Source organism: Typopeltis vanoorti, chromosome 22, assembly GCF_054136105.1.
Source record: "Typopeltis vanoorti isolate ZY-2024b chromosome 22, IOZ_Tvanoo_1.0, whole genome shotgun sequence".
NCBI lineage: Eukaryota > Metazoa > Arthropoda > Arachnida > Uropygi > Thelyphonidae > Typopeltis > Typopeltis vanoorti.
In genome coordinates, this window is record NC_143570.1 from 25,273,881 (window position 1) to 25,292,766 (window position 18,886).

At 34.6% G+C, this 18,886-nt stretch overlaps 1 pseudogene; it reads left to right on the forward strand.

Moving 5' to 3' along the window:
* The first annotated feature begins 9,641 nt into the window (after positions 1 to 9,641).
* Positions 9,642 to 10,408, forward strand: LOC150094235 (translationally-controlled tumor protein homolog pseudogene; annotated as a pseudogene).
* The last annotated feature ends 8,478 nt before the right edge of the window (positions 10,409 to 18,886 follow it).

An 18,886-nucleotide genomic window follows, 5' to 3' on the forward strand; every position in this document is an offset into this window, starting at 1 on the left:
CACGTATATATAAGTGTAGAAATGTTGTATAGTAATGAATATATCTATTTGCATAAGAAGTATATGTTTCCTCTTATACAAATTTTCAGATAAGGTAAAAATATTGTAATATTTCAATATTTTTACCTTATCTTTATTTTGGATGTTAATTCCATTTAACATCCAAAATAACTGCCCAAAAGATTGCACAGGACTCTAGGTGAAAATAGATATTGGGCATGTTATCATGTTGTAAATGAAAATTGTTAACTGAAATAAGCATGCTATGTACTTATTGTATATATGTAAATAGTTCGTCCGAATGTACATAGATGCTTTTGAGAAAATAAAATATATTGGAAGAATGACGGCGCCCTTCGATTGGAATAAGCCTAAGTTCGATTCTCGTCGCGACGGGAGGAATCTTTATCTGGATGATTTTCAATCGAAGGTGAGTTAGACGATCTCATACGGATGTAGCAGGTTTTTTTCTCCCGGAAACTCGGGTTTTTCATCCCGCATACAGACAAATCGGCCCTTCAGAACACACGCAATTTACTGACATAGAACACTAGTTATGGTGGTGGTGGTGGAGGTGAGCGGTAGATGGCGTTGAGACAGTTGTAGGTGTCCTCCCACGATGAGTCTTCGGACTCTTTGGAGATGTCAGGAATAATAATAATAATAATAATAACAATTTTCCAATATACCTTGTTTTCAACAGCTGAACTAATATCGCAGATCAGATTAATATTACCTTTACTTTTTTTTTTCTTTTAAATACACTCCTTGCGAGTTACCTATCAGAAATCTGCCGATGAGATTCAGATTTTTAATGCAATTTATGACTTCCTCATGTGTAATTTCCTACTCTTATTTTTCGTAATTTAATCTCAGCTGTTTATATTTTGTTTATATTAAAATATAAAATGTTGTAAATATAAAATTTTATAAATATAAACACATTTGAAAAACAAAATTTCCAAGATCAACTCTGAAAAAAATTTTGCCTTATTTTAGAAGGATTAACACATTTATATATAGAAAGTTTTTACCTTGGGTATATATTATGTTAAAGATACCAAGCAATTTTATAAGCTAGGTTTTTTTAATCCTTTTTCCCAAGTAAGCAAACAGAAAAGTAAGTCAAGTTTGCGGCTGCACGTAGTGCAACACTAGGCAACTCGTTGCAAAGGTGGAGTAAGATCTGATCACTTTCCTTAGAATTTTTCCCTAATTCAAAGCACATGTCCTTGCGGAAATGTATGATGCTATCAATTAAGGTAATGGTCACTACCCATACCGGTTTCGACCTTATGAATAAGTAAAGCCGATCCCTAGGCCACTCAATTGTGGGCGAAAGAATGTCCATCTCAGTGTTGGCTCCACTCAGTGATGGCCTTCCACCCACCACCACCACCGAGCAGAACCGCTCATATTCCGAAGAAAAGCATTCACCGACAAAGCCCCTCACTGGGCTTTGTTGGTGCCGGAAAACACTTTCCCCGGAGACTCAAATTGCTCTCTTAAGGCAAAATCCTTAAGAGAGCGACCTCATAATAGTCCCCCACCGGTTTCGACCTTTATTGAGGTCTCGTCAGTGGGAGCCAGACCGAAAAAATGCCAAGGGTGAAGTAATACAGAGCTGTATTACAGAGTCACAGAGTCGGTGACTCTGTATTACAGAGTAATACAGAGTCACCGACATATAAACGTTGTCTGTATAAAATGGCAGCAAAAAAGGAGCTCATTTGTGGTAGTAAACCATCTTGTATAGATTTTATTGTTAGTTCTTTCTATACATGTTTGTCAAAGTTATTACGATGACAGTATAACAAGGGGCTGCAGGAACTATCTCCTCCGGCCATAAGGTGCTTTGACCTCATTAAATAAAAATATCAGTATGAGAGTAATATGAAGAAAGTTTTTTACCTTGGGTATATATTATGTTAAAGATACCAATCAATTTTAAAAGCTTGGAAAGCTTTTAAAATTGCTTTAGGGGAAAATTCTAAGGAAAGCGATCAGATCTTACTCCACCTTTGCAACAAGTTGCACTATGTGCAGCCGCAAACTTGACTTACTTGTCTGTTTGCTTACTTGGGAAAAAGGATTAAAAACCTAGCTTTCAAAATTGCTTGGTATCTTTAACATTTATATATGTTTTCTTTTGGTAGCTGAGATAAAGTCGTTATTCGAGAGAGAAAGAGATATAAAAGTATTGATTAATAACGAAATATAATATATGCAAAGCACTGAGACCAGCCCCTTTTTTGAATTCGTTTCGCAGCATGCGTAAGACTTTTTAGATTCCTTTTGTCCGTGTATACGTTATTCCTGGACTCTATCCGAGCTGATTTTATTTGGGTGGTATTTAAAATCCGTATACAAAAAAAAGTTGTAGAGTCACCTCGAATACTGTTTTTAAATGCAGCCACTGAAAGGGACAAAGGATTTCGAAATTTTATCATTATTATTACGTGACATTTCCAAGGTGTCCAAGGACTGATCGCGGAGGATATTCTGCTCCACTCGGCTACAGCTACACACATCCAACAATTTCTCCTACAACTAAATTGTCCTACTACACACAACTACCATCAACGCCATCTACGCAGTTTATAATCGTAAAAATAAAAAAGGTTAATAATAAAATAATTATTAATATTTATTAATACCAATAATTAATTAACATTAATGAATAATAACATGTTATTAATTAATAATAATATTAATAATAGCATAACCATACAAATCTAAATAGCTAAAATAAATTTTTCAATAGATCTGCCCAAGCTTGAAGGAATATAATAAAATTTGCAATTTATGGTGTACACAAAAGATATTCCTGTACGTATATTGAACTACAATAAAGCCAATTTTACGTTAAATACTCATATTTATTCAGACAGATTACTACATCATAATTCAGAAAACATAAAGATAGATTTCTTAATTATTATTTAAGTGAAATTAAAATTCACAATATTATGGTGGGAAGAGGACTTGATTGGCTTGTATTTTCATTTCAGTACGCACTGCATGCGACATATAAACGTTGTCTGTATAAAATGGCAGCAAAAAAGGAGCTCATTTGTGGTAGTAAACCATCTTGTATAGATTTTATTGTTAGTTCTTTCTATACATGTTTGTCAACGTTATTACGATGACAGTATAACAGGGGGCTGCAGGAACTATCTCCTCCGGCGAGATATTTGTTTGCTTCTGTGGGTACTTCAAGAGCAGTACACGTCTGTTGCTTCTCCCTGTGCGTGGCCTCTTTCCAGTGAAACTGCTTTTTCATCATTTAGAACATGCTCGTCTAGGTTTTGCTCTTAGACAATTTTATGGGATCTCAATGCAATGGAAAACTCCTCTTAAAATTTTGAGTTTTTTTTTTTTTCCCTCACAGTTTGTTTTATTGAGTACATTTCAAGTTGGTTGGTTAGTTTATAGTTTATTTAGCACAAAAACTACAAAGGTCATACTGCGCCATACTAAAGGTTACAACATTAGCATTTACAAAAATTGTAAACAATATGTCTCTACAAGAATCTAGTTTCACAAAACAGCATCTCTAGGTAAACAGAACTGCTGTAGAGGGCACAGCAACACAAGGTCAGAGGTTATTACAGCAGTGCAAAAATAGTTAACAATATAAGTTAATACACAAAATACGAAACACTAAGCCAAGGAATGCAGTATCTACATATATGTAAAATTATAATAGATGCTTTTATAGCAGTACAAAAATAGGCAAAAAGGGATTATTATATAATATGCATGGATGAAAATTAAATTTAGCAATGCAGTATAAACAGAATTCAGCAATACATATAAACAGAATTACTAGAAGGTACACAATTAGACAAGGTGTCCTACAGCACTACATGATTATTCGAAAATAAAGTAGTAAATAATATGCATACACAAAATGTATGTTAGTGATGCAGTATCTACATATAAACAAAATTACTGCAAAGATTTCAGCAGTACATAAATAGATAACTATAGGTTAACATATGTATATACAAAACAAGTCAATGACAACAGTGTCTACATCTAGTAAGATTACAACAAACGTTATTATAGTAATACTTAAAGAGTCAGAAAGGAATTATTATATAGCATTGATGCATAACATTTAAGGTTAGCATTATAGTATTTACACATTAACAAAATTACAGCAGGGTGATACAAATATACAAGATCAAGGCCTACGGTAATACATAATTGGTCAGATTTAACCTTATGAATAATATGTATGTATAAAAGTTAAGTTAAGCAAAAAATGTATTTACATATAAACAAATATATATATATATATATATATGTGTGTGTGTGTGTGTGTGTGTATATTATTTAAAAAAAAGGGGTTTTCTAATTAATCTTCCCACCTTGCCTCAAACCCCCCCCCCACACACACACGTTTCCTATCCCCCTTCAACAGCCTAAACAGCAGAAGTATGGAGAACGAAGACAGCCCAACATCCAAACAAGGTATGTGCAAAATTTCTTCCTCTATTAGTCTACATATATTTACACTTTAATACCCTACGAATTCTTGAGTAAAAAGCGAATGTATTTAAAATAAGGGACACTCCTAAACGAAAACAGGCAAAATAGATGTAAAAATAATAATGATCTTATAATGTTTTAATAAGAAAAATACAGATCTTCCTGTTCTTTTGAATCTGACGAAAGAAACAACACAGCTCTGTTCCTGGAACCAAATTTAGCAGCAGAAATGAATGTCCTTTCTCCTGTCTCGAGACTAGTTAATTTAGTTTTGCTTCAAGAGGGTCTAGAACACCCTCCAATATATCTATTTCCGGGTAAGTTACGCTTGGCAAAACTATTCAGCCAAATGTTGTTGGATGTTGCCAAACAATGGAAGGTTGGTTTTAGAATTCTTAAAATTCCTTAGGTTGCTGTTTTTTTTTTTTTTTTTTTTTTTTTGTAATGACCATCAAGAGCTTCGGTAAACTGGATGTATTAGTATAAGGCACGACGATCTCCCTTCTTTCTATCCTGTAACTACTTTCTATTGCTTCGGACTGCAATCCATTCGCCATATCTTGATTTAAAAAAAATTTTTTTTTTTTTTTAGTGTTTTCATATTTGAATGAAGGCACAGTTTGTCGGCTTAATAGGAAAAAGTACATACATCGTTATTAGTATACTTTCCAGGAAGAAATGTGTGGGGATTTGTATCTGCGCACATGGATTCATGGGCAGATACAAACTGGATATATTTCGGAGGTCAATCAACGCCAATCTAATATTTTCATGAATTTGGCTGTCCCATCATTGAACATTTTTTACTGCAAGGATGCATTTATTTCTTTATTTTACTTATTTATTGAGGGGTGAAAATTCCACAATCTTATTTCATATTTTATTTTAGGAAATCGATATTAACTTGAGATTCTCTTAGTATAAAAAGTTTTATACAGTTGACCTACCCTATGAACGTAATGCTATAGCATTCTTTTCGTTCTTACCACTAAGTATAATAATATACTCTGAGTATTTAAGAGTTATGGGAATGAAACAGTTTCCTATTTCCATATTTGTGTCTGAATACCACTACCACAAGCCACTCCTATCGCAAACCCACACCTTTAAATTTATTAATTTACATGCGACCATAATGCATAGTATATTATGCACGTCCGAAAAAGGAGTATGGTGTGGTGTGGTGTGGCGTGTGCATTATGGAATACTAAAACAATCTGATATGAAGTCAGCATCCTTTATATACAACACACAAGTTATGAAGCTACTCCATAGCCTAGTTATGAAGATACTTCATGTACAGACTTTTGTTTGGTCATGCTTGGGTAGAAGATAAAAACATGAATATTCTCTATTTTCTTGTCAAATATAACTTACTTTCTAATCAAGCGAAAAAAACTTGTATAATAATATATTCTTGCATAGCATAATAATATATTCTTCTCCCCTTATTAATAAAAAATTAATACCAAGCATCATAGAGGGGTTATGCTGGGATTATACTTGTCAACAACGATTATGTAAGTAAAATTTTAAAAAGTTCAAGTTGTTATTTAAACTTATGTGTTTCTTATACGATATTAAAATACTTTGGATGGCTTAATTAAAAACATACCAGATAGCAAAAAAAAAAAATCAATATTTTAATCTAATACTTTGTCCACAGGCAACTGAGACATTTTCAAGGCTAAAACAACAACAATCAAAGTAAATTAATTTTTTTTTTTTTTGATAACCTACATGGAATTAGTTGAACAAAAACTATTATGCGAAAAAGACCTTAAAGTCAAAAATGAAAGATTATTCCTGGGATTATGCTCTACTGAACACTTCTAATCTTTTCTAGTCTTTTCTTTTTCTTTTTTTTTTTATGTGATTCCAGTCTATGAAAGATTTGTGTAAATCTATAGTGAATTAGTTCCATGGATGGGTTAAGAATGTTTTCTATTTTTTTAAAATCAATTTTATACGTGTTTGTATTTTTATTTTATTTTATTTGTTTACATAGTCCAGAAACCCTGCTCTGTAGGTCAAATATGAAACCTTTTCAAGCCACCTCAGTCCTCCAATAAATTCATCTCCTACCTAAGGATGAGCACAAACAACCATGCCCATGGCAGCCGAATTCGAATTCTCAGTGTGTTTAGAGTGGATAGACTAACTCGACTAACTAAGTCCAAGGTAGATGTAAAAAGTTTCCAAATCTGAGATGACGTTCCGTTTAAATAAATAGGGGGAAAAAACAGAAAAAAAAAACAGCCAGCTTTGACTGTATCCAGAGGGCGTAGTCAAAAATATTTGAATACTTGTTTGAAATTACAGCTTTACGCGATTTATTTTGGTTCTCTTTGTGCTCTTGTAAATGTTTCATTTACGTTTGGCGAAATGCTGAATTAAAATATTCAATCTTTTTAAAATTCGGTATTTTGTTAATTAATTAAATCATTAAGTCTTTTATTAACATGGATTCTATGTACATATTTTACAGTGTGAAATTCTTTTTTTCACTACACGCACATTTTTTTGTTAGAATCTAACAAAACCAATTTGGCAGAGTATTGTTCGATGGTAAAAATTGAAAAAAAAAAGGTCAAGCAAAAAGTGTATTTCATAAAATGAATATAGGAAGAGAGCCAAAAGTACTTGCATATTTCACTTGATTGATAATAAGCGAGAAATGAAAAAAATGTTAAACATTCACGATTTTTTTAAAAAAATATAACTCGTTTGTTCTTTCGTTTCCTTTTAGTTTTTCAAAGCGAGATGTGCAACGCTGTAAGCATCTCTATTGTCGCTCATTTTCTCTGGTGCAGTTTCTCCTTTACTATGTCTTGGTGAAACCATCCTTCTCATCACTTACTGCGCCGAAGTTTTCAGAGTCCAGGAAGTGAACCATCAGTGATATATTCCAGTCATGGTTTTAAATTGATCAACTGGTTCTTTATAATTTTCAGCTTATTGATATTTACTTTTTTTTTTCACTGAGATCATTTTCGAATTCTTTTTTTTTTTTTTAATACTTCCTTAATAATTTCAGGCTCAGAACATTACCAGCTTGTTAAGCATCGTTGATACTTGTAAAGTGTTAACAGGTACAAATGTTAAAAGAACGAAAAGCATGAAGTGTGGTTAAGAGTTATAAAATCACACAATATCTAATAAAAAAGCAGGAGTTTTTCAGTTAACTTTGATAAAATATGACAATAATAATTTTTTTTTAAAAAAATAGATATATCTAAACGCAGGCAATGATCGCAAACAGTATTTCAAACATATTCAAACCACGCCTCCGTTAATTATCAAACCGCCATTAAATAACTTCAAAGTAATAATAGCCACAAAAGAACAATTAGATCACAGTAATTAAAATTTATATTGTTAGCAATTAATTCATGTTAAAATATTACAAAAAATATTCCATTTATGAAAAGTGGAAATATCTTCGCGTTGCTGACACAAAGAAACATTTGTGTCAGCAACGCGAAGTACATTAGAATCACCTAAATTAATTTAGCTACAAAAAACAAATTTATAATTTCAAAATTATTTTTATTTTTTAACATAATCTCCCTTAAGACTAATACATTCTCCCGCGCCATTATCCCGTTCCTGTAGTGGTTCTCAGTAAGATCTGCAAAATACCCCCCCCCCCTCTACAGCTGCAATCACCACTTGATTTTGAAGAAAAACGCTGACCAGCCCAGCGAGGAAGAGTTTTAGTTTTGTAAAAAGACAGAAGTCAGAGGGAACCAAATCTGGGGGGAATAGGGTGGATGTTCCAACAATTCATAGTGCAGATCCCTTAATTTTCCCATTGCCAAAACACCTTTGTGGGCAGGTGGATTGTCTTGATGAAAGATGACTTTTTCTTCTGCAAACCTGGTCTTTTCTCACGAATTTTTTCGTCTAGTCTGGTTAAAACATCGGCATAATATTCCCCGGTTATTGTTTTACCCTTTTAAAGATAATTAATAAACAAAATGCCTTTAGCATCCCAAAACACCGATGCCACGACCTTGTCTTCTTTGGCACTGAACAACCGGCTTCTGTCCACTGTTTTGACTGCTGTTTGGATTCTGGTGTGTAATGGTGAATCCAAGTCTCATCCATAGTAATAAATCGACGCACAAAATCAGTTTCATTCTTGTTAAAACGCTCCAAGCACATTCAAAGATTTTCATGCTAGTGTGTTTTTGATCTGCTGTGAGCAAGCGCGGTAACCATCTTGTGCAAAGCTTTTTCATACAAAATATATCCAACACGTTCTTTTGAAATGCCTATAATCTCAGCAATTTCACGCACTTTGACTCGCCGGTCATCCAATACCATATCGTGCACTTGATCAATGATTTCTGGTGTTGTTACACTTTTTTGACGTCCTTCACGTGGATCATCTTCAAAGCTGGTATGGCCAAGTTTCAACTCAGTAGCCCATTTCTTAATTGTCGAAAACGAAGCAGAAGCGTGTACATAAACTTTTATGAACTTCGAATGAATTTGTTTTGGCGTTAAACCTTCTTTTACAAAGAATTTTATAACCGCACGGTACTCAATTTTATCCATTTCAAGGGATACAAACAACACTTTTGCTTCATACAGCTGTATAAAACAAACTACTTGATAGAATGACTTGCAATTTCACACTGATGCTTATGACGATGTACTAACTTAGAAAAAAAAAAAAAAAAAAAACTTGCCGATAGTGTTACCATTTGTGGTTGAGGCCGAGAACTTTTCAGACCACCCACGTAGAATTCTACCATGGCTTTACCATAACATTTTGTTTACATATTTACTGCGAATGTATGTTTTAGATCGTTTGATTTCTATTGTATTATATTGTAGCCTATTGCATTATCTGTGTGAGTTTTTTTTTTTTTTTTGGATAAATTATATCGTAAATATTTGTAACATATTTATTCATTTATGTAAAATCTGAGGATTAATAATTCTTTCAACTTTTAAGAAATTTAATATTTAAACAGTTTTATGTCCTTTGCATGACTTTGTCAGTCTCTATCTTCACGTGCAAGAACTTGTTTACAATAGAAAAATTTGAAATCATGGCTGATGACGTCACTGCTTAAATAAGATATTATATATTAAGGCTTGTCGGCCCCGTTGGCCAAGTGGTTAGCCTCTTTTTTTCGTCAGCGATTGACGAACGTAGTCGGTCTTTTCCTGTTGATTATAATCTGATTTAATCTTTGCAAAAATGATTATTTTCAAGGATCTTTTGACTGGCGATGAAATGTTTACCGACTCATCGAAGATCAAATTAGTCGACGACTGTCTGTTTGAAGTTGAATGTAATCATGTTTCAAGAAGAGTAGGTGATGTTACTTTGGAAGGAGCTAATCCATCTCAGGAAGAGATTGATGAAGGTACAGATGAATCTGTTGTATCTGGACTGGATTTGATTCTGAACCAGCGACTTGTAGAAACAGGATTTTCTAAGGCTGATTATAAGACCTACCTGAAATCTTACAATAAGGCATTACAAGATAAGTGGAAGGAGCTAGAGAAAAGTGCTTCAGAAATTGATGATGCAAAAGCAAAATTTACCGCTGCAGTCAAAAAAGTTATTCCAAAATTGGGTGATGTACAGTTTTTCATGGGCGAGAGTTCCAATCCTGATGGCATGATTGGTTTATTAGAATATCGTGAAAAGCCAGATGGATCTGGAGAACAACCTATCATGCTTTTCTTTAAACATGGTCTTGAAGAAGAAAAAGTGTGACCAAGGATACTCTTAAATCATTCTGAAGCGATGTTTAAAATTGGCTTTCTAATCTGCATCTTTTGAATGACAGCTCTCCTAAATCTAATGTGATTGAGTTTGTAAATATACGAAGCTCTGCAGTTTGTCTTGCTCTGTGCCTTCAGTTGTAATAAAGGATTCAAAAATTTGTTTCAATATACTTATTTAACAGAATAAAAATGCTGGTTGACTACATCAAACAATACACTGGTGCCATCTGTCATGAATTTTCCATAGTTTGTATGAATAAAAAAAAAAAAAAAAAAAAAAAAAAAAAAAAAAAAAAAAAAAGTTGGCCAAGTGGTTAGCGTATCTGCTCTCCCGCCAAAAGGCTGCAGGTTCGAATCCTGCCGTGGGTATGGATGTTTGTGATTATTTTGCTTACATTCATTCATACAAGTGTATAAACCAGGTGGCCCGTACATAAGCACTGCAGCACCCCCAATGAAAAAATTAAATTTTGTTTATGTTTATAAATAATAACAATGCTTACAGCATTATATAAATGCAATACAACATGTTAAAGGTTACAGCTTATGTTTCGACAGTGATTGAATAGTTAATAATTGGAATTGTTCGATTAACGCTTTAGATTTCGAATTAAATACACTGCGATCTAACGCAGTGTCAGAATTATCACGTTCAACCAATCGCAGCCAGACTCGCCGATATTCGTTTGTGCTTCTCATTGCAAGTAACTTGTGCATCTGACACTGCTCTTTGGGCAGTGTCAGATTATCAGGTCAGTGTCAGACAGTGTATCGTATGCTTGCGCGTTATTTCTGTGAGATACGAAAGGGTGAACTATTTTTTTCAAATCTTATTTTATTTTGTTAAAATAACATATACTTATTTATTATAGATACAAGGCTGAATAATGACGAGTGTCACTGCTGAAAATATGAAAAGAATTATATTTTTTCAATTATGGTAACTCGAAACAAATACACTGCGAATGATCACGCCAATTGCAGGTAAACTCGCCGATATTCGTTTACCCTTGACACTGCTCTTTTGGACAGTGTATCGTTGCGCGCGTTATTTCTGTGAGATACGAAACTTTCATTATTGGTGTTTGTTCTGGGTGAGGGTGAAATATTTTTAATAAAGCAATTTTTTAACATGTAAATTTATTTATTAATAAATTGGTTATTGATTAGGAAAAAAAATTTTTATTTAAATTTTTATTTTGTATATGCAGCGCCCCCACTTCAAATTTTCGCCGGTCGCCACTGGTATAAACACTCTCCCAGGATGGAATGGGTCACCATGGGAGAAGTAGACCCAATGGGAGAGGCCTTTACCCAACAGTGGGGAATTATAGTCTGAGAAAATATTTATGTCTTGGTCAATATGGGACCTCAGATTGTAGGCATTAGCGAGACCTGGCTAATGTTATCGGATGACTTGAATCCAGTTAGTGTTGAGAACTATGATTGTAATACTAGTAACAGTATTTCATGTGGCAGTGAATTTGAATCCATCTGATGTGAGGTGGAATTAACAAAATCAAGTATAGTTGGGCGTTGTTACAGACCTGGTGGATCGGTTACTACTGATGAAGAAATGCACCACAACTAGAGACGATGGGCGCGAAAAGAGTAATCATAATGGTAGACTTTAATTATCCAAATATTGATTGGGTAGCAGTAGAATCTTATGAAAAGAATGAAACTCAGTTTATTGAGCTGTTGCGAGACAACTTCCTCAAGCAACATATGACAAAAGGATCACGAGATCAAAGAGCGTTAGATTTGATTAGTGTCGGAGGGTGTTTCAGTTAAAGACGTAATTATTCTGTCTCCCGTTGGTGACAGTGATCATGCGGTACTCACTTGGGAAGTGACCAAATTTATGAATGTTCTGTTTAGAAAAGGTTACATGGTGAACTACAAAGCAGGAAATTATGACCAACTGAGGAGTATACTGAGTTCAGTGGAATGGGATCGGTTGCTGGATGGAAAGGATATCGACAGTGCATGGGAAGCATTTAAACAATATTTAAATGATGCGATATCAGAATGTGTCCCGAGAGTTCGAAGAATAAATAGAGTAAAAGTCAAATGGATGTGTAATCTTATTAATCAAGCGATTCGTAACAGAGGGATGATGTCGAAGGAATACTGTCTTCATAAGGATGATGTCTAATATGAAAATTATAAGCAGCGGGCCAGAAGAGTCACAATTCTTTTGTTGTACGGAAAGCTAAGTATTAATATGAAAGGAAACTGGCTCTACAAATTAAAGACAATCCACGAGAATTCTATCGATTTTTTGCAAGTAAAAGAAAGAATGAATATGAAAGAATAACTCCTCTGAATGCAAATGATGTCAGGGTGACAGATGCAGAAGAGGTTGTTCAACTAATGATTGCCCATTTTTCTAAAAGCTATCAACCTGGTATAGCAACATTGAATTCGCTGCTACCTCTTCTGAAGAAACTCAGGTGTATGAAGAGGCGGTATTAGAACTGTTGCACAAACTGAACTGGTATTCAGCAAAAGAGTGTTCGACTGAACTGGCTATTCCTTTGACCAGATTGTTTAATATGAGTTTCAGAACAGATAAGATTCCGCAGGAATGGAAAGAATGTATGGTAATTTCATTGCACAAGGGTGGTACAAAGAGGTATCCAACTATCGACCAATCAGCATCTCAGAAGTGGTGGTGGTGAAGATTTTGGAAATTTTGTTTAGGGCTCTCATTCATAAATTTTCTAACATTCTATAGTAATGTTATCATTACAAGGGAATAGATATACCATGATACTTTTGGATTTTGCTAAGGTTTTTGACAGAATACAGCATGGCAGACTGTTGTATAAATTGAAGAATATGGGTTTGGATTATAAAATAATAGCGTGGATAAGAGGATGGCTGATTGACAGATATCAAAAAGTGATATATGGGGTGTGAGTCTGCAAAATTTTAGGTAACCAGTGGTTTACCACAAGGATCAGTCCATGGACTGTTATTCAACCTATACATTAATGATATTGGGAAGGATATAATAGGCGACATGCAGCTATTTGCTGATGATGCATAAATAGATAGGATAATCGGGAATGCTGCTAATATGCAGTATTTGAAGAATGGTTTTAATAGGCTGTAATTGTGGGCATATAAAAATGGATGTCAGTTCAATATCAGTACATGTAAAATCATGCACTTGGAGATGATTAGATATCCAATGTCGTATTATACTGGTGAGATTATGCTAGAAGAAATTGATCAGGCTAGGGATCTAGGAGTGTTAGTAGATAGCAAGTTGAAGTTCAGGGTCCATGTAAGTAGCAAAGATTGCAAATACTACTCTAATGATAATTTCAGTGTTGAAACGAACTTTAACATGTAAAGATATAAATGTCATTTTGCCTCTTTACAAGGCTTTGATAAGACTTCACTTGGACTATTACTCGCAGGTCTGGTCTTCTGGTTTCCATTGTGATTCTGATACAGTGGAGAGAGTGCAAAAGAGAGTGTTAAAATGATATCAGGATTGTAGAATATTGATTATGAAGACAGATTGAGAATTTGTAGACTGCAGACTCTAGCAAACAGGTAAAAGAGGGGGTGATATGATTGAGACTTACAAACTTCTGAAAGGGTCATTCAAGATTTCATAAAATAAAATAAAAAATAAATCAGCTAACGCCTTTTATTCCCTTATAGGGAGTAGGCGAGGCCTTTATATCCTATCTAGCTTTTTGGAGACTGAGTGAGCAGTTCAATCTCCACCGGTAGCCAATCAGAGATAGCTGGCCCATGTCTATCACTAATTATAGCAGCCACCGATGAAGAGGCTGGCAAACAACTGCTGCCATCTCTTGGTACCTAACCCTAACAAGATTCACTTGTTAGGGTTAGGTGTCTGGAATAATATGGGTACTACGGTCCATTTTCTTCAGTTTATGGGATGAAAAATCCGAATCTCCGTGAGGAAAAACCCGCTTGTCCGTGCCAGAGATCGACTAACTCGGGAGCCGGTCAAAGAAAGGCTTAGAAAAAGTTCCTCCAGTCGGCGACTAGACTTGAACTTAAGTCAAACTTCGAGCGACCAAGCGCCACTTCCACTGAGCTACACAAGCTTACAAGATTTCATTTGATAGTATTTTCCATTTTATGGAGGATGGGGAAAGGACAAGGGGGAAGCCTTGAAAGCTGAGAATGAATTCCACTAAGAAAGAAGTGAGGGCTAGATTTTTCTCTCATAGGTTGGCGCGTGATTGGAATGGATTGTCATTGGATGTGGTATGTGCCAGCAGTGTGAATGAATTCAAGAATAAGTATGATACCTGGTGCATATAGTATGTGGCCTTCCTCGATTTGTCTCTGACTTCCTGGAGGTCTCTCTTAATAATAATAATAATAATAATAATAATGTATTCGAACGAAACTTTCCTACTTGCGTAAGAATGTGCAAATAGGTAAGGCGTTTTAAGAAACCAATTTAAAAAAAAAAAAAAAATTTCCCATTTTGTTATCAGAGTAATTCCATTCGGCTTAAACCTTTGTTCGCCTTAATTGGGTTAAAAATATCAATATACGTTTGGTTTATTTTGATGTAATACACTACTCCATTATGTATAAATCCTTTTGAAAACGTGTTTGTTTCAAGACCGTTGTTAGGTATTTTTAAACAAAAGCTCTAACAGGAACTGGAAAATTTTGAGCAACAGCTGTTGCTTAAAAATATCTAGCAACTCCTCGATCATCCCAATTAATGATGTCATCGCTAAATTAAGTAAATGGAGGAAGCTACTAATACTGTGTCACACCCATTGCATGATGTCACTAACGACCTTACATTCTCCGCTAATATTATTTCATATGATTAAACTGGTTAGTTGCATAATACAGTAATGTTTATATATACTGTATATATATATATATATATACGCGCTTCTTCTGTCAGATTCCATGGCAATTTATAACAAGCCATCCTGGAGAACATAAGTGCAAAGGTCGCTTGTTCTGTGAAAGGGTATTTTTATTATTTCAACGGGGAAACAAATTGAGCATGACAAGACACATGCTTCCTGAAAGTATTCATCAAAAATAAACAAATAAATAATATAAAAAAGTATTTCATTTCTATAACATGAAGAAACTACTCAAACAAGAAAAATTTTACGAGTCTGTTGGTATTTTAAATAATTTATTTAAAATAAAATCACTATCTTGATCAATATAGTGATTTTTTTTTAAAAATCCGTTCTTGTAAAAAATATTTTCTGAAATTATTAGTTGTTTAATTATCCCACAACTGTGTAAGAAGGGTGTATACTAGAGAGCAGGACAATCGAATTAGTATGTCTTGTTAATAACTGAAATATTTTAAGAATAGAGCGATCCATTTGAATGATTCCCGTTTTCATTCATTCATTTATTTACATTGACATTTACTACATGCAGGTAGGTATATAATTTATAATTTTTTAAGCTTTTTGAGAAGGGTGTTGAATCCTATTACAAATAACGTTTTCTTCCACAGCGTTAGACCGCCAAATGAAATCCGTTATAAGTTCGATTATAGAATAAAGTAGTGTTCTCCTGGAAATTTGTGTTTTAACAACTCAAGAAAATCCAGATTCTACCATCTCGATTTTCTACCAACCCCCAGATAGTAGAATTTCTTCTACTATACTATTATACTGGATAGTATAGCAGATTAGCACTATAACAATATGATATCATTGATTACCTCTAACATGCGAAATAAATAAATAAGTAATAAGGTATTATTATTTCTTTCCCTAGCAAATTATGTATCCATATTGCAGCTGAAAGACACCTGCCATTTATTATTATTATTTGTATTATTATTATTATTATTATTACTATTATTATTATTATTAGTAGTAGTAGTAGTAGTAGTAGTAGTACGTGTCAAATGTTAAAATGTACATGTTAAAATAGGTACATGTCACAGTCGGGGTATACAAATAAAACACGATGTTCCTCAAGGTGCCATATTATCACCCACTGTATTCAACATATACATTAACGATGTTCATAACATGGCCATAAGAAGTCAAATATTTCAGTACGCAGATAACACTGCACTACTAGCAATCCACACAGATATCAATGCGGCTCTCTGCAAAGCACAACAAGACCTAAATGAAATCACAACATACTTCCACCAAAACGCAATTCTAATCAACGGCACCAACACAGATGTTGATAATACACAACACAAGAATCATGCGCCCTGCACCACTATCCGTACACTGTCACACATACCGCTGCATTAGCAACAGAAATACCTGCCAATGTCCCGAAATCAAACCTGTAACACATGCAAAATACCTTGGTCTCTATATAGATTGTCACCTTAAATGGACAAATCATATAGAATATCTACATACCAAAACTCCGGATCATCGCAGCAAAACTCTTCCAAGTAAAAGACATTATTCCATTCAACATAAAAAACTCCTATATCACGGTATCTGCGAATCCCTACTTAGATACGGAATAACAGTCTATGAAAACACATCAAACAGCCACCTAACAAAATTAGAAACATTACACAGGAAAATTGTGTGAACAGTGTTTTGAACACCTTACATGGAAAAACCAATATCCGAACAGAATCACAGAATTCTGAGATTAAAAACCTGAAAGACTACATGACATTAACAAGGAATTACTTCAACATCACCTATCAAAACAACAGAGACACATATCGTATAACACGACCTACAACAACTCCCTACATCCCTACACCCTTCAACAACTCATACGGTTCTTTTGTGAGATCACATCAGATACCCACGCAACTCAACAACCTACCAAAAAAATTAAAACACGTAGATAACTACAGTACATTAAAATATGAACTCTGGAAAATATACCAACAAAGTTAATATATCATTAATACTAATATACACATCAGAAACCACCAGCATCCAATGCCTACATCCCATACATAAACAGTAACAACAACATAAATAGTGAAGGCTAAATCCCACTCTCTTCATAAAAGCTAACCCAAGCTTCGAAGTAGGTGGGATTAACTCGCCTCACTCATCTACATGTAATCCTTGTAACCAAAGAATACAGATTATGTAATAAAACAGTCTGTAAAGTATATAACAATAATGAAGATACTGATATAAAAAAAAATAGTGTGTATGTAAATAGGCTGTATAATAGTAAGCTATGATATTGTTATTGGAAAAAAAAATTATGTCCATTTATATTAAAAAAAAAAAAATCACTGTACTCTACATTTGTATTGAACAAAAAATGTAATAGTATACTTTTTGTATATATGAAAATACTCTGTAAGATGATAAATAAAATGTTATTACAGTTTAAAAAAAAATAAAAATTATTATTATTATTATTATTATTATTATTATTATTATTAAGAAAGAGACCTCCAGGGAGCCAAGGACTCATCGAGGGAGGCCGTAGGTTACCCACACCAGCTGTCATACCTTCTCTTAAACTCACTGTGCACCACTTCAAGAGTCAAACTGTTTCACTCACTACTTTGTGAAAAAAAAAATCTAACTCTTACTCCTTTCCTAACCAAGAACAAGCTTAACTTCCATGGATACCCCCCGTGTTCTCTTCCTACCTTCCATGCAACGAAAAATATCATCAGTGATATAACACCCATTCAGAAGTTTATAGACCTCAATCACATCGCCCCTCTTTATCCTGTTAACCACAGGCTGCAATCCACACTCTCAATCTGTTCTCATAATCTAAACTCCTCGGAAAGAAGTCAATGGACACCATGGTTTGAAAACAAACAGCCATGGCGTTTGTTGAAAGGAAGTCCTAAATCTTAATAAGATGCAGGACCTCCTTTGACTGCGATGACTGCAGTGCTATAGCGATTAATGAGATTTTTGGACAATTCCTCATCTAGTTTTAATGAGGTCTTCGACTGTTTTGAGGCGGACGTCCCTTGACTTCACCTGTCGCTTCAGTTAATCCTACAGATGTTTATTAGGGTTGGGATCAGAGCTCTGTGGAGGCCAGTCATATCCACAAATCATGCAGTTACAGCGGTAGTCTTATGACACGTTGCATTGTCTTGCTGAAAGAGACAATGGTCAGTTCCGTAGAAACGCCAAAATAGTAGGAAGCATTGCATTCTCCAGATGCCTTTCGGAGTTCACTGTTCCCGGCACCACAAACAGAATTCTGAGCCAAACCACGAAAAACAGGATCATACCATCACACTGCCACCTTCGAATTTCATAGATGGGGTTATGCAGTATTGTAAGAGATGTTCGCCGGACATCCCCCACACCTGTCCATTTGCTCGGTAAAGGGTGTAGCATGATTCTTTGCTCCATAACACAGCTTTCAAGCTTACACGTTCCACTATGCACGCCCTTTGCACCACTGAAGACGCTGCATGTTGGTTCGGGTAATGTGGGGCTTGCATATTACGGCCTTACCATAAAAACCCATGCGGTGAACCTTGGTTCAGAATGTTTTTGTACAGATTTATGTTCCACTCGATGCCCGGAACTCCGCATTCAATGTGCTGGCCGACGAATGGCAGTTTTTACATATCATCCTTCGTATCGCCCTACAGTCACATTCGGTGAGTGTGGTGGGTCGTTCACTGTAGCACTTGCAGTTGACTACTTGCGCTTCC